Below are 10,317 nucleotides of genomic sequence, written 5' to 3' on the forward strand. Positions count from 1 at the left end.
CGGGTGTACCTCAAGGCTCGGTCGTTGGGCCGACGCTCTACTCTCTGTACACGGCCGACCCACCGCGCACAGCCCACGTCAACCTGGCGCTGTATGCGGACGACACGGCCGTGTACAGCCGCAGCAGATGCGTCGAGGCGTTGCAGCGGAAACTTCAGACGGCCACCGACGCCCTCACTGACTGGGCGAAAAAATGGCGCCTGGCCTACAATGGGGAGAAATCCCAGGCCATCGTCATTGCGACGAGACACGTCAAGGACGACGCGCCCACAGTCTCGGTCCGAGGCGTCCCGGTCCCGTGGAACGGTACTGCGAAGTACCTGGGCGTCACACTGGACCGGCACCTCACCTGGAGGCCACACGTGGAGAGCATCAGGGGCAAAGCACTGGGTAGACTAAGACTCCTCTACCCACTGCTAAACCCCACTACGACGCTGCCTACCTGCGTCGGCCTCACGCTATATAAGTCCGTAATTCGACCTCTCCTCGAATACGCGGCGGTAGTGTGGGGCAACACGGCGCAAACTAACCTGGAGCGGCTGCAAAAACTGCAGAACAGGGCTCTCAGGTTAGCTCTTCACCTCCCAAGGGACTTCCCGACGGAGGACACTCACGTGGTCGCAGACATCGAACCGCTACGCAGGCGGTTCGAAGAAGCGGCCACAAACTTCTACAACAAAGCGGGTACATCCACCAACCCGCTGATAAGGAATCTGGGACAACGTCCACACTGGCGACGCACACTCCGCTGGCCGGACCTGCTGAGACGGCCAGCAGACGTTGCCGCCCTACCAGATTAGAAGACATTGCTACGTAACAAGTAGCGCCTAGCCACATCTGCTGCGAAAAAAAAAAAAAAAAAAAAAAAAAAAAAAAAAAAAAAAAAAAAAAAAACCGCAGCAAGCATCAATTATCAAATTGCCCACGAAGCAGGGCAGCATAGACACCCAAAAGCTTCTCTCTAAGAAAAACCTGGAAGGACACTGATGTCCCACTTGTTGAAGGAAGGGTAGAGCGATTCTACCAGAACTTCACCCACACACCAGTAGTGTCAACCTGGAGGACACTACACCATGATGCGACAGCCATTCTCTGCTCTGCTGCTGTGCTGTGCTTGCGTGCCTGCCTGCCGTCCCGCTCGCTCTCGCTGTGTGTTACGCGCGTCGTCGAAATGGCAGATCAGGCGGCTACGAACGAGACTGCTGCGGCACCCGCCGCCACCGGCACTACGAAGAAGGCCAAGTCTGCGTCGTCTGCGAAGAAGCCGCGCGCCAAGCCTGCGCACCCGCGCACCTCTGAGATGGTGACGGCCGCCATCAAGAGTCTGAAGGAGCGCGGCGGGTCGTCGCTGCAGGCGATCAAGAAGTACATAGCCGCGCACTACAAGCTGGACGCGGAGAAGCTGGCGCCGTTTATCAAGAAGTACCTCAAGTCGGCCGTCGTGGCGGGCGAGCTGGTGCAGACGAAGGGGAAGGGCGCGTCCGGCTCGTTCAAGCTTGCCGGCGCCGGCGGCGGGGGGGCGGCCGAGGGCGGCAAGGCTCGTGCTGGCGGTGCCAAGAAGAAGCGCGCCGCTCCGGCCAGCAAGGAGAAGAAGGGCGCCCGTGCGGCCGGCGCAAAGAAGGCTGGTGGCGTGAAGGCGGCGACCGGTCGGAAGGCGGGCGCCGCCAAGAAGGCGTCTGCGGCGTCGGCCGCTCCCGCGGGTGCGAAGAAGGCGGCTGCGGCCAAGCTGGCCAAGGCCAAGTCGCCGTCGAAGGCGAAGAAGGCCGCCAAGGTTCCGACGAAGAAGCCGAAGGCGCCGCGCCCGAAGAAGGCGACGACGCCGTCTAAGGCGAAGGCTTCGCCCAAGAAGAAGAAGTAGAGTAGAGGAGAAAGAGATGGGAGAAAGGAAGGGTTTGGCGCTTGACTCCGTCGTCCCCACCCCCCGTCGTCGTCTAGTGGCGCGCAAGAGACGCGCGGCCCAAAACGGCCCTTCTCAGGGCCATCAAAGCACGTCGGGGAAGGTTTTGATTGTCGTGTTGCGTTTGGTGTGGGTGTCTGTCTGTCTGGCGTTTCTGTATGCCCGTGGGGATGCTGTTTGCGTGCCGTGGTGGTTGGATTGCGGGGGTCGGTGGCGGGTGTGGGCGGCGGTAGCGGTAAGCGGTGTTGTTGTTGTTGTTGTTGTCGTGGTTGATTGTCGCCGTGTTTGTGGCGGCGGCCGACGGTTGGTTTTCTGTCACGTTGTTTAGTTTGAATACGTTGGTTGGCTTGCCTGCGTTCGTTCTTCTCGGATGTCTGTCTTGTCGAGTCGTGTCTGGTCTTTGTTTTGTTTTGTTCCTTTGTGTGTGTGTGTGTGTTATGTTTTGCAACGGGGGGCACGTTGAGATGCGGAAGGAGTCGGCGGGGATTTCGGTGGCGTGTAGAGGGAGCGAGCGCGCCTGCCTGGCCGTTGGCCGTCGGAGTGGAGTGCGGGTTTTTTTTGTTTTCGAAACGAAAGCGGCGGCCGGCCAGCCACCCGTGCGGTGTGACGTCGGCCGTTGGGTATTGTGCGCTTTGAGCGCCGGGGAGGGATGATGTGTGATTGTTGCGCGCCGCTAGCAGGCAGGCAGAGTGAGCGGGTGTGGCGGACGGACGGGAAGTGGTGGTTTTTGTTTTTGGGTTGCGGGGCGAGAGGCAGGCGACCGACAAAGTTTGCTCGCGACGGAGAGATGTTAGTGGCCCTGAAAAGGGCCGTTTTTTGTTTGTGCGGTGCGGTGCCGCGGCGCGGTTTAGGCGCGCTCGCCGCGGATGCGGCGCGCGAGCTGGATGTCCTTGGGCATGATGGTGACGCGCTTGGCGTGGATTGCGCACAGGTTGGTGTCTTCGAAGAGGCCGACGAGGTAGGCCTCGCTGGCCTCCTGCAGGGCCATGACTGCGGAGCTCTGGAAGCGCAGGTCGGTCTTGAAGTCCTGGGCGATCTCGCGCACTAGGCGCTGGAATGGCAGCTTGCGGATGAGCAGCTCTGTGCTCTTCTGGTAGCGCCTGATTTCTCGCAGGGCGACGGTGCCCGGCCTGTAGCGGTGGGGCTTCTTGACGCCTCCGGTGGCGGGCGCGCTCTTCCTCGCCGCCTTGGTGGCGAGCTGTTTGCGCGGCGCCTTTCCGCCGGTGGACTTGCGGGCCGTTTGCTTTGTGCGGGCCATGGCGGTAGCGGTAGCGGTAGCGGTAGCGGAGCGGCGTGCGTGGAGGTTAGGTGCGGCGCGGCGTCCGGTGCTGCCTTGACAACGGGCCCGCGCGCCTCCGTGCTGCGCTTATATGCCCTCGGTTGCGCGTGGTGGGGGGAGGGCGGGCCAGAGTCTATATAGGGGGGCGGCGGGCGCGCTGGGCGCAGACCGTAGCCGACTCGCCAGCCGCTGCAGCTGCTGTTTGTGCACGTTTTGCTTTGCCCGAGGAAGGAAGGATGACAGGCCGCGGCAAGGGAGGAAAGGGGCTCGGCAAGGGTGGCGCCAAGCGGCACCGCAAGGTGTTGCGCGACAACATCCAGGGCATCACGAAGCCCGCCATCCGCCGCCTGGCTCGCAGGGGCGGCGTGAAGCGCATCTCTGGTCTGATCTACGAGGAGACCCGCGGGGTGCTGAAGGTGTTCCTGGAGAACGTGATCCGCGACGCGGTGACGTACACTGAGCACGCCAAGCGCAAGACTGTGACGGCCATGGACGTGGTGTACGCCCTGAAGAGGCAGGGGCGCACCCTGTACGGTTTCGGCGGTTAGGCTGCGTCGCAGCGGGCGCTGGCCTTCCCGCGGCCGTGCTTGTGGGTGGGAGAGACTAGAAAACGGCCCTTTTCAGGGCCACCACACTGTTCGGAAGTTGAAAAGTGCGAAAGAGTCTGTGTTGTTGCTGCGTGTGTGCGCTGTGTTGTTTGTTTGTTTGTTTCCGTGTTTGAGCGACGTGATGTGACTGGGAGGGGAGAAGGAAAGGAAACGTGTCATGTGGCTGGCTGTGTGTGGAGCTGCTTCGTTTGTGTGTCGTTGTATCGATCGCGACGGAGATGGCGGGCTGTGTGTTGTTGTGCGAGAGGCGGTGATTATTTGCTTGCGTGGTTTGGCTCTGTGTGTTTGTTTGCGGCGGCGTTGGGGTTTCCGAGGCAAGGCGGCCGGATCAGCTGTTTCGTTCGTGTCGACGGCCGTTGCGCGCGGGAGTGGAGGGCGGTGTGTCGACACGCCTCCCTTTAACAATGGTCATTATTGCTGCCGTTGTCGGTTTGGAAGGCGACTGCGACCGTGCAAAATGTGTGTGTGTGTGTTGGGCCACACGGGCTGTGTGGACGACAAGATGGCGGACGTGCGCCGGCGGCGGCTGTGCTGTGACAGTGCAAAGTTAAAACAAAACAAGGTGCGGCGAGGACGACTGAAATTTTGCTTTGGACGTAGGTTTGTGTGGTGGCCCTGAAAAGGGCCGATTGTTGTGGGCCGAGCCGAGCCGGCAAAGCGCGTTGCGTGCAGGGGAGCACGCGGCGCTGCGATTGCCTGGCCTCCTTTAGGCCTTCTTCTCGGTCTTCTTTGGCAGCAGGACGGCCTGGATGTTGGGCAGGACACCACCCTGTGCGATGGTGACGCCCGACAGGAGCTTGTTGAGCTCCTCGTCGTTGCGGATGGCAAGCTGCAGGTGGCGCGGGATGATGCGCGTCTTCTTGTTGTCGCGGGCCGCGTTTCCGGCCAGCTCGAGCACCTCAGCCGCGAGGTACTCCATGACGGCGGCGAGGTAGACGGGCGCCCCGGCGCCGACGCGCTCTGCGTAGTTTCCCTTGCGCAGGAGGCGGTGGATTCTGCCGACCGGGAACTGGAGCCCAGCCCTGCTTGAGCGGGACTTTGACTTGCCCTTGACTTTGCCTCCCTTTCCGCGTCCGGACATGGCGATGGGCTAGCGACGGTGCACACGAAACGGAAACGAAAACGACCGGTGCGAGCGGCAGCGAGTCGAGCAGCGGAGTGCGTGCCGGCGCAGCCGGGGTGGGGGTGCTTTATGGGCTCGGGTGCGGCGGCCGGTTGCGCGCGCGCCCCATTGGTCGGCGGCCGCAACAGGGCGAGCTGGTAAAGGTGCGGCGGCGGCTGGCGGCGGGTGCCACTGTGTGGGGAGACGCTGACTAGAGCGGAGCGCTTGCTACTGGTGTTGCTGCTGCCGTACGTTGGTTCGAGATGCCGCCCAAGACTAGCGGGAAGGCCGCCAAGAAGGCTGGCAAGGCGCAGAAGAACATTTCGAAGGGCGACAAGAAGAAGAAGCGCAAGAGGAAGGAGAGCTATGCCATCTACATCTACAAGGTGCTGAAGCAGGTGCACCCTGACACGGGCATCTCGTCGAAGGCGATGAGCATCATGAACAGCTTCGTGAACGACATTTTCGAGCGCATTGCGGCCGAGGCTTCTCGCCTGGCGCACTACAACAAGCGCTCGACCATCACGTCCCGCGAGATCCAGACCGCTGTGCGGCTGTTGCTGCCTGGCGAGCTGGCCAAGCACGCCGTGAGCGAGGGCACGAAGGCGGTGACCAAGTACACGAGCTCCAAGTAAGGAGGTGGCTCTGGAATGGAAGGAAGGATGGAGAAGGCTCCTCCGTTGCGAGAGCGGCAAAACGGCCCTTTTCAGGGCCACCAACTTGCCTTTTGCGGGAAGGGCGGAATTGTTGTTGTTGTTTGTGTGGACGGCTGTGATGTATGTGTGCATTTTGATTGTGGGTGGGGGGGCGCGTCAAAGCGTGTTGCGCGGGGTACGGCCACGAGGTTGGTCGCCGTGGCGTGGAATGGTGGCACGCCTCGTTGGCGTGGTTTCTGACCCATTGGTGTTGTTGGTGTGTGTGTGTGTGTGTGTGTGTGTGTGTGTGTGTGTGTGTGTGTGTTACCCGTCTGCGAGGGGGGACAGTGTGATCGGCGACTTTTGTGTCACCGTAACGACGGCCGTTTGCGGGTTTGTTTTTTTGCACATCATACATGGCGAGGGTGAAATGTGAAATGTTTTTGTTTGGTTTTTTTTTGCCGCCCACTATTCCCTTTGCTGTACGCCGAGTTTGACAATGGTGCGACGTAACTGCAGCGTGGAGGTGTGTGAGTGACGTTGAAATGAACGTGCCATTAAGACGCATTGTTGTTGTATTGTACTGTACGTGTACGGCGACACGCACGATGATGTACCATTCGACTCTGATGTTTGATAGCCGTGTCTGACTGATTGCGTACGACGCACGCACACCGATGTCGTCATTCAAGATGCACGCTAGACGACGACGGCGGCGGCGGCGGTCGTTTGTTTGGCGAATGTCTGTACACGTGTTTGTCTGTGTCCATCCGGTATGTATTTGTTTGTTTGAAAGTGTTTTGTGTGTCGGTGACGTGGTCCGATCCGTCGCCCCCTGAGTAACTGTCGATCGGCGCGATAGACCGGCGTCACGCAACTGAACCGAAGTCTTGGGCACACCCGTCATACTGTTGTACACCGTCGCGCTGAGAACGGTAACGAAAGGTTGACTTTGATCGGTCGAATGTCTGGGCAGAACGTGAGGAATGAGGCAAGAGTGCAAGGAGGGGGGGCAAAAGAGAGAGGAAGGGAAAAAGGGGAGAAACGCATTCGTAGAGCAACGGAACGTTCCCGTGTCGGAGGCGTATTGGAGCCGCACTGAAATGCGTTTAACGGCGGCGCGGCTGCAAGTGTCTGCCGTGGTGAACGTTACCTTTGACGGCTGCATTGGGCTTTGCCTTTGCTTTTGCTTTCGCTTTCGCGTTCGCTTTCGCTTTCCCGGATGTACGTAACGTTTGTTGATATGGTTCTGAGGAAGAGTGTATGACAGTGCCGTGCCGTCCATGTTCGTGTGCCCTCCCATTGTGTGTAATGCTATTGTCTGTGTACTTGAATGATGTATGTAGGTGTTAGTGGACATGTTTTACCAGTGGGGGGGAAATGGATCGTCGATAGTTGCCGTCACTCTGTCACGGTCGAGATGACGCACCCTCCGTACAGAAAGGTGTCGAGAAAGTGAGTGTGTGTGTGTGTGTGTGTGTGTGTGTGTGTGTGCGTCCGTGAATTGGCAGTGTTTGGAGGTGGGCGTGCCCTGGATGTGGCCCGGAAAAGGCTGTTCGTTAGGCGGTAGTGTTGTGTGGACAGGGGAGGGGCATGCGTAACGCTGCTGGCATGGCATTTCGGGAGATGGGAGGGGGCAAACGAGGAAACGAGGAGCGGCGGCCAAAGACGGGACGGGGAGGGGCGCGGTGTGGGTGGCTTGCGCCTGTGCTCGGCGTTGTGGTTTGTGCAAAAGAGGAGGAGAAAAACAATGTGAGTTGCCAGGGAGGGGAGCGGTGTTGTGTTGTGGTTGTCGTGGTGTAGCCGCAGACGCGGCTGTCAGTGAACGTGGCGAGACGGACGGATGCGCGGAGGGGCGGGGGCGGCGCATTTCGCCGGTGCCGTGCCGTGCCATGCCTGAAAGCCGCGTGGTCGCTGTGTTGTTGGTGGCGTGGGGGCGAGGAGAGTACCGCACGGGTGTGCTTGTGCGCCGGAAATGGCACACTGCGCCCGCCCGTCTTGGAGGCTGATGGCTGTGGTGTGGAAATGGGGCGCGGTGATGTTGAAGCAGTTGAAGAACAGAAAAGAAACGAAGAAAACGGAAGGCGTGATGCGGCGGTGGTGGTGAGAGCGGGAAAAAAAAAAAAAAAAAAAAAAAAAGAAGGAAAAACAACAAGAAACAAAAAAGAAAACAAAAAGTCTATCAATATTAAAATGGAAATGGAAATGGAAATGGACCCAGGTATAACCTCCCTGCACAAATAGCAGAGAGTCCGATGATAATAAAAATGTGCCAGAATGTTAACGTCCCTACAAAACAAACCCAACGATAATATTAATGAAAGAGTGAACCGTATGTAACATTGCAACAGACATAACGAAACCTGATAAATTGTATAAGGGCAGCAGCGTTGACCTTTGGCCCTGTATTCAGAATAAAAAGAGCCAAAGATCGTTACCCCAATGAAAAAGACACTGAAACACGTATGTAACATAGTAGCGATGGCGAGACATTGTAGCATCTGTGACCAGAGAGTTTGCGCTGGACTGCGCGAGTGTTGCGAGCGGTTCTCAGTCAGTCAGTCTGTCAGTAGTCGTTGCGAGTCCGTAGCTCTGTGTAGTTGAGGGCTGTACTCTGTCAGTAGTCGTCGCGTTCAGTACGCTAATAGTCGTCATGCAGAGCGGTCGGTCAGTAGTAGCAGCCGAGTGCGGTTGTGTGATGTAGGCGGTCGGCAACACTGGTCAAGATGGTGAATAAGGTATACTGTTTAATTAATATAATCATTAGATAATGAAAAATTGTAATTATTCTCCAACAAGTTCCCCAATAATAATTTTTATTTCAAAAGCATTTTTCAAACATTTAATTTTTTATTGAACTAAAGAGTTCGTTGCACTTCACATTTCATTCCACTTCTTTGAAGAAAAATGTCACTAAAATCACAAAAAAAGAGAATATTATTATTTGCAATGCAGTTCCTCCAAGCGCTGCGCAACAACCAGAGCAGAAATGTGACGTCCATTTATTCGGAGGTAAGACTTTAATTCTGATTGTTTTGCACAGGGCCAAAGACCGATATTTCGGTTTAATTGAAGTTTCTTGTCACTGAACGGACTTTTTTAAATGTTGTGTGAAGACTTTATATTTGAGTCAGATTGCGAATTTCACATTGTTGTTGCCATTTTCAATACCTCTCATTGTGGGCGAGGTTACAATTAGCGCCAATGTCCATTAGCATCCGTAAATAACATTGTCCATTATTTTAAATTTTGCTGGGAGGTTACAACACACACACAAAAAAAAAAACAAAAAATTGCATTTATATCCGCTCCTCAATTGTAGATACCCCTTACACAGCTGTGTGCAATGAATGAGTGCTGGCTGGTAATTAATTGCACTCCTTGGAGGGAAATGCCATAGGAAGTAGTCTTTAAAAAGTGAATGTTTTTCGTTAAGAGACAAAAGTTACTTTAGAAAAAAAGTAATAGTGGGGCTTTTGTTGTTGAACAAAATAAGTACAATGAACATACGTTATCAGATTTGCGCAATGCAGCGTCACACCACCTTTTGATTATAACACAATATACTATACATCGTCCCGAACCGTGACCAGAGTCGCGAGACGAGCAGAGCACGCCGCCGACGCCCGCTCAGTACAACCGTCCACCCGCTACTACTGTCGACCGACTACTACCTCTCCCGACTCGCGCTACAATATATATAACAACTGTTCCTGGCGACCCGGTGCGTGCCACTACTGTCGTCTGGCGCGGTCCAAGCGCCGACTAGCAGCGATAAAGAACTCTCTGGTCAGACAGAGATGCTGTCATGCCTCGCCATCGCTCTGGTAATGAATACATACGTGTTGCAGCGTGCGTACCACCGGAACACGCAGTGGCGGAGCCAAAGACTGTGTTGTCGAGGTCGAGTGCGAGTGGGAAGAGAGGCAGCGTCGGCACGGAGATGCAAGCGAGCGCGAGACGCACGGGGGCTGCGGCGTGGCGCGTTTGCGGTCGGCGCCTTTGGTGGCAACGGCCGGGACAAGCAGCGGTGTATGGTGTGGTGCGGGGCGGACAGGGGCGGCGGTGGACGGGGAGGAGGCGGCGCGACGACGGCATGGGGGCGAAAACGGGACGGGGGACGGCGGATGTTGAGAGGCGTCACGCGCGGACAGGACACAGACACAGAGACACACAGATTGGAAAGGGAGGGTGCGCGGTAGTAGTTGGGAATGTGCGTACCGTGCGGGATGGGAGTGGGCGAGGAACACGGTCGTGGCCCCTGTTTTGGGTGCGTGTGATGACGTCGGTGTGTTGTGGGAAGGGAAGGTGCTGTGGCGGCGGCGCGTAATGGGCGTAGGCCGAAAAGAGAAAGGAACGTGGGCAGTGTGTTGGCAAGCGTCGGTTCGACTGCGACGTTGATGGGCAGGGCAGGGCAGGGCAAGGTTAATGGTGGTAGGAGTAGGCGTGTGGGCGCAAAAAATCTGCCGCTGCAGGCGGTGCCGTAACCGCCATGGCGGGAAGGAGAGAGGGCCAAAGAAAGAAAGAAAGAAAGAAAGAAAGAAAGAAAGAAAGAAGAAAACAAAAAAAAAAAAAAGGAGGGGGGGGGGGGGGCGAAAGTGGAGAGGCAGTGGTGTGAGAAGGGCGGGGGCGGAAGGAAGGCAGGAAGGACAAGAGGCGAGGCGACGGCTTGCTTTGTGTATCGGTCGGTCTCTGGCTATGCTTCGTTTTCTGCAGCAGGGTCGGTGCGCGGCGTGGCTCGCGGCAGTGGGAACGCCTGGTGGCTGGACGGCCAGCAATGCGGTTGGATGGGCGGC

Source organism: Schistocerca serialis, unplaced genomic scaffold (assembly GCF_023864345.2).
Source record: "Schistocerca serialis cubense isolate TAMUIC-IGC-003099 unplaced genomic scaffold, iqSchSeri2.2 HiC_scaffold_698, whole genome shotgun sequence".
In the NCBI taxonomy this organism is placed as follows: domain Eukaryota; kingdom Metazoa; phylum Arthropoda; class Insecta; order Orthoptera; family Acrididae; genus Schistocerca; species Schistocerca serialis.